We start from the raw sequence: 7287 nt of genomic DNA on the forward strand, positions 1-7287 counted from the left end.
TTTTGATTCAAAATTGTAGGATTAATTCAGTTAATACCATGAAACCAATAGTTTAGCATATTGTCCAATCTACTGTATTACCAATGAATTCAGATTTCTGACTAAAACTAAAGACACACACTAAACAGAACATTCCATGTCTTTCCCAACATGGAATGTTCCAGTACACAGGACCATTACTCAAGGTGTACATTATAGAGCAGGTAAAGCATCATAAACAAGAGACATACAATACTATTCATCAAAGTAATAGGAAAATAATATTCTGACAGATGACACTACTTTTATTGAAATTTTAATCATAGGTATAATGAAAAAGCAAGACCACTATAAAGCTCAATACCACTGTAAAGCTCAATGCCACTATAAAAATACACTGAAATCCATTAGAGTCATGCTTGCCTCAAAGGCTCCAATATACTGAAGGAATATAACTCGACCCAGACAATATGCTACAATATACTGTAGGGTCAGAACACCACATAGACAATATGCTACAATATACTGTCGGGTCAGAACACCACCCAGACAATATGCTACAATATACTGTAGGGTCAGAACACCACCCAGACAATATGCTACAATATACTGTAGGGTCAGAACACCACCCAGACAATATGCTACAATATACTGTAGGGTCAGAACACTACCCAGACAATATGCTACAATATACTGTCGGGTCAGAACACCACCCAGACAATATGCTACAATATACTGTAGGGTCAGAACACCACCCAGACAATATGCTACAATATATTGTAGGGTCAGAACAACACCTAGACAATATGCTATAATGTGACCAACCGTCTTATGTAGCAACATTTGAAATTGTGTTTTTTTTTACATTGGATAAAAGTAGAGACTCAGAGCTACAAAATGGTATATCATACACTACAGTTGCGTCAATGGGAAAGTAGTTTTGCTTTGAAGTTGATAATCTTGTAGACTCACTTTTGAGAAAATGGCCTTTGAAATTTTAGTACCTACTGGAGAGCTCTTCTTTGTCTACACCCATTCATCATCGTTCACACCCTTTTAAGCTTTAGCCCCACACATCTCTTTAGGTGTTGATTTGAGTGTTCTGTCATAACAGTCAAGCACCCAAGTTACTTGCTAGCTACATTCAGACATCTAAGTGAGAGAGAACAGATGACTGAACACTGCTCACCCTCGCAGAGCTGGTTAGGATGTTTTCATGTAAGCCAGAGCGTTGGTAACTGTAACTGTGCTGCTGGAAACAATTTAATTACGCTTTTTTGCCGACGTTTACTGACACCGGCCATATTCAACGGGTGTTGAGAGTTCGTAAATTCATCAGTTATTCTGCGCTCTGGCAGACTTCATGTCAAAATTAGAAATGTGTAATATCTCAAAATTTTGCTAGCTAGACTATCCATACATCATGGTTGGGTGCGTCTCCTGTCGGATGCCATGGTTGCCCTTAGTTTGAAGATTAAATCCGAGCTATCATGATCGAATGCAACTGATTTTCAAAACTCGGTCCCCCAGAAAGTGGAGTGCATACACAAAACGTTACCTAGCGAGCCAGCCAGCTAACGTTAGCTAGCTAACAGTCCACTTTAACTTGACATTAAGTTTATGCAGATTTACTTCGCAATACATTAAAAAAAGGCTGCATTTGACAGGATTACGTAGACATTTTGACCAGCTCCAATTGACAGAAGCATGCTATATGGCAGACCAATCTAAACTCATCTCTTGGCATGTCCAGCCCACTAATTATCTTAGCCAATCCTGGCTAGCCGGAAGGTTGCTTGCTTTTTCTATGGCTAAACGGCTGTCCTGTGTAGTGACCCACGACATACACCTTGTTTCCTGAAATGGGTCACAGATGTCACGAACCGGCTCAAAGCCCGTAACAAAAGGGAGACAACGTGGAGATAAGGAGTAACAAAATATATATTTATTAAATAAGTAACTAAGTATAATATACAATGGTGTGTGTAATCAGTAGTGTAAGTGAGTGTTTTGCATGCATGAATGTGATAATGCAGGGTGCTGAAAGATGCTAAAGCAAACAACCAAAAAACCAACAAGAAACACAACAAAATCTATAAAGGTGTCTGCATGGAGAGAGTCTCTTCCATGAATGTGGAAGAGGTCTATTTATCCTGGGACACACCTGGCCCAGGTGTTTCCCATGTAGCTGACGACCCTCCCAACTCCGCCCACCGGCATCCTAATAAGGAAACAGGAACAAAGAGAGAATACGGCAGACAGAGTGGGAGGGTCGTCACACAAATATGCTGCAGGATCAGAACACGAGCCAGAAAATATGTTACAGTATACATTAGTATCAGAACACCACCCAGACTTACAATATACCGTTGGATCAGAACACCACCCAGACCCACAATATACTGTTGGATCAGAACACCACCCAGACCTGCAATATACTGTTGGATCAGAAAACCACCCAGACCTACAATATACCGTTGGATCAGAACAACACCCAGACCCACAATATACTGTAGTATCAGAACACCACCCAGACCTACAACATACTGTAGGATCAGAACACCACCCAGACCTGCAATATGCTGTTGGATCAGAAAACCACCCAGACCTACAATATACTGTAGGATCAGAACACCACCCAGACCCACAATATACTGTAGGGTCAGAACACCACCCAGACCTGCAATATACTGTAGGATCAGAACACCACCCAGACATACAATATACTGTAGTATCAGAACATCACCCAGACCTACAATATACTGTAGGATCAGAACACCACCCAGACAATATGCTACTGTGAAAATGAAACTATTAAAAACAGCTAAAAAATGTAATTTTCTTACAACACAATAATACAAATATATGCCAATTCCATGAGTCCATTCCATTATTTGTGCTATCACTTTCCTCGTGACATATAATAAATAAACATATAATGAGCCATAGATAATATCTAAAACTAATAACGAGGAGAAAATGGCCAATATTGACAAGTTTAGAGTGTTTTCAATTTGGCATATTGTAGGTCTGGGTGGTGTGCTATTACTTTCACGAGGTTGTGTAATAAGTACCTACCTACAGTACTAGCCTTCCCATTGAGTCTCACTGATCTCATCTCCCCATCACATGCTTTAGCACTCTGGTCTCATAGAGAATACGTAACATAGTAAAAACTAAACAAAAACGTCTAGCAACCCAATCGTTGCGAGTTCAAATCTCATCAAGGACAACTTTAGCTAATTAGCTACTTGAAAAAATTGTAAAACAGTGTAGGTTTTTCAAACTCATAACATATTGTATATTTTGTAAATTCATAACATATCGTATGCCCTGCTAATTCGTAACATATCGTATGCCTTGCTAATTCGTAACATATCGTATGCCTTGCTAATTTGTAACATATCGTATGCCTTGCTAATTCGCAACATATCGTATGCCTTGCTAATTCGTAACATATCGTACGCCTTGCTAATTCGTAACATATCGTATGCCTTGCTAATTCATAACATATCGTATGCCTTGCTAATTCGTAACATATCGTATGCCTTGCTAATTCGCAACATATCGTATGCCTTGCTAATTCATAACATATCGTATGCCTTGCTAATTCGTAACATATCGTATGCCTTGCTAATTCATAACATATCGTATGCCTTGCTAATTCATAACATATCGTATGCCTTGCTAATTCATAACATATCGTATGCCTTGCTAATTCGCAACATATCGTATGCCTTGCTAATTTGTAACATATCGTATGCCTTGCTAATTCACAACATATCGTATGCCTTGCTAATTCGTAACATATCGTATGCCTTGCTAATTCGTAACATATCGTATGCCTTGCTAATTTGTAACATATCGTATGCCTTGCTAATTCATAACATATCGTATGCCTTGCTAATTTGTAACATATCGTATGCCTTGCTAATTCATAACATATCGTATGCCTTGCTAATTTGTAACATATCGTATGCCTTGCTAATTCGGAACCTATAATGTGAATTGTAATTCGTGACATATCATACAAAATAGGTTATGGACTTCCACAAATTAATACATACCATACAAAACTTAACATATTATACTAAATGGAGTGTCTCAGATTCACTTACAGAACAATATGAAATGCTCTGAGACCACGTTGGGTTTAGCTGCTGACTTAGCCAAACAAAGTGTCCATAAAGATGAAAGATGCCAGTGTCTCCATTGTGTGACTCTGGATAGTGGTTTAGACTAATTGGAGAGGGAAATGGATTTGTTCCGGTTTATAACACCTAAACCGAGCTTCTCCCTGATCGCACGGTGACTATAACCTCACCATTGGGACTCCTGTGTCGACTACTTTCTTTGTCTGCGGTTATTTAAATACCATTCACTGAATTGATAGGGACTCATGTCAACTTAACATGCTCCCTCCTGGGCTTGGCAAAATCGGAATGGAAGTTGTGTTTTCATAAGCTAATGATCAGTCCTGCCCACCTCAGCTGGAGGAGTCTCCGGAGGCCTCTATAACTCCTACAGAAACCAATCAAAGAGAGAAGTGGATTCTACAGCATCTCCAACAGACTGATTCAGGTAAATATACAGGTAATAATACTATGGTAAGATGTGCATGATTAATAGTGTGATCATAAACATGTAAATAACTAAGCAACACTACATCAATCCAAAGCACAGTGTGAGTCTACTGTATATTCTGAATGCACTGCTCAGTGGTTTTCATGTAATTATTCTTAGTCAATATTTTTTTCTTGATCTCAAAACAAATATTACTGTGTTTTAACTATATTTTCTTACAACAATATGAAGATTTTAAAGTCAGGTAGGTATAGTTTGGAATGTAATCTGTTGAGAAGTGTTATAGTCTCCAGTATATTTCTCCCCCACCCCCTCTTGCTCCTCCTCCTCCTCCTCCTCCTCCTCCTCCTCCCTGTTAGTCTGTGCTCTAAGCCGGCCACTCCCCCTCCATTCCCCCAGGTGTTCCCTAATAAGCACCTTTCTAAACGATAACTAATTTTGAATGGGGGAGGGCATCCCCTATGCCACCATCCATCATTCTAATGAGCAGAGGGAAGCAGGGAGGCACGTGTCCGCACCTCTCAATGAGATGCAGGTGATTACGGACATTAGGCAGATAGATACACGTACAGGCTGACTGGGCCGAGTTACACTGCAGACCACAACTTCCATAAGGACATGAATATGCAGCAGGCGATAGAGGTGAGTCACGACTAGACAGAGCAGTCGTACATCCTGCTTGGGCATTATGAGTTTGTACAGGGGTTTTCAAAGCTGTCCTCTCGGGTTCCTAGACGTTTCATGTATTTGAACTATTCCAAAGCGTTTTAAATTCTTATCTAATCATCAAGCCCTTCAATAGGTATACCAGATGAGCTAGTTCAGGGCTACAACGAAACTGTGAGGAGATGTTTGCTAACCACGGAGTTAGTACATAGAGTCTGTCTGTCTGTCTGTCTGTCTGTCTGTCTGTCTGTCTGTCTGTCTGTCTGTCTGTCTGTCTGTCTGTCTGTCGACCCAGCTCTCTGTAACGTTGACTCTCCTTAGGACACTGAAAGATACACACACACCATCAAATGATAAATAATGATCTTCCTCTTGTGGTACTTTTCATATTTAGCTACCTTTTAAACTTATAAAACTTTTTCTTTTTACATTTCCCCCAAAAAATGTACCAGGAGATTTTTGAAACTAGTCGCTCCCCAACTACTTCCACTAATGGAAAAGTAATTTCCTTTGTGTAAAATCAGGACATATTTCTCTTTTTGATTTCCAAACTGCTTCATTAACCTTGTTCCCAACCTGCTAGGTAATTAGCTGAACAGCTGTACACTGTCTGTCAAGTCTTCCTCCAGTCTCCCCTCCACCCTCCAGTCTACCCTCCACCTCCAGTCTACCCTCCACCTCCAGTCTCCCCTCCACCCTCCAGTCTCCCCTCCACCCTCCAGTCTACCCTCCACCTCCAGTCTCCCCTCCACCTCCAGTCTCCCCTCCACCCTCCATATTCCAGTCTCCCGTCCACCACCATGCCAGGGAAGAATCCATCACATGCTCACTGTTTAGGCAGCTTTTAGCAGTATTCATACACAACCATTCACCATGCAGCTGGAGGGCACGACCCAGTCTCAATGGCTGCTTCGCAAGCTAATCAATCAGAGCTCATAGAAAATTAGTTTGCCTTCACACACCCATCTCCTCATCAATGTTTTTATGGATTTACACACTGAAGAATATTTCAACATAACTTCTGAAAGTGAAGTTTGAGTAATTGTAAAAGATAGCCGTCAGTTTCCTTCATGTAATGGAGAATGTGATTCTGGAAGAGGGCCAGATCCCATTTATTTTAATAACTGAAGTAATCTCAATAATTTGTACATCCATTTGTCACTTAGCCAGTCATTCTAACCATCCTTATTTAGTGCCCACGGGGTCCACACAATTAACCCAGAGCTATATAGTTTCCCTGGCCTGTCCTCAGCCGAGAGAATCTTCTCTCTCTCTCAGCTCTTTCCCTGCTATCCCACTGCTGTCTCCCTGCATCTGTAGGCTGACGTCACACTTACTACTTTTAAAGGCTAAGTGAGCCATGGGTACACTCTTCATCAATATTCTTATGAGATTCATTCTTTATGTTATAAATTGCCTCTCTTTTCCCATCCGGACATCATATGAAGTGATTCATGATATCAACTAGTGATGTCAACTAGTGAACTAACTCTGCTGCCTAAGATCTGTATGCACCAACCTAAACTTCCATGGATTGACAACCGCTATATCATATTTATTTTGTTAAGAATAGGGATGAATCATCAAGTAGAGACTGTTCCTCCCTGAATCATAAAATAAATGTAATGTCAGAACATAATTTCACTTCAATCATTGTACATACAGGGGGTAGGTAGCTATCGTCATAGTGCCAGAATTGAAGTAACCCTTGAACCAGTACAACTCATCTGGTGCTGGGAATGTCCAAAGCAAACATACAATCAAGCCACTGAAAATGCTCTGTTTTTGTAACAACATCATCAACCGTGCCTAGCGAGACCTTGACACAACCAATCAGAGAGATGTAGCACAATGATGACAGACAAAGGCCTGGTAGGCCTTGATGTTGAGTGCTGAGTGAGGCTACATAATAGGGCTCAGTTAGTGTTTCCTCAGTCAGACGACCTGGGAGAGGCGGTGGGGATGTGAATGTCAGGCTGTTCTCCAGGCACGGACAGATGTGGGGTGTGGACAGGGGTGTTACAGGTTTCAAGAGGTACCTCTAATTCAATTCAATTT

This window comes from Oncorhynchus masou, chromosome 13 (genome assembly GCF_036934945.1).
Source record: "Oncorhynchus masou masou isolate Uvic2021 chromosome 13, UVic_Omas_1.1, whole genome shotgun sequence".
Classification (NCBI taxonomy): Eukaryota; Metazoa; Chordata; class Actinopteri; order Salmoniformes; family Salmonidae; genus Oncorhynchus; species Oncorhynchus masou.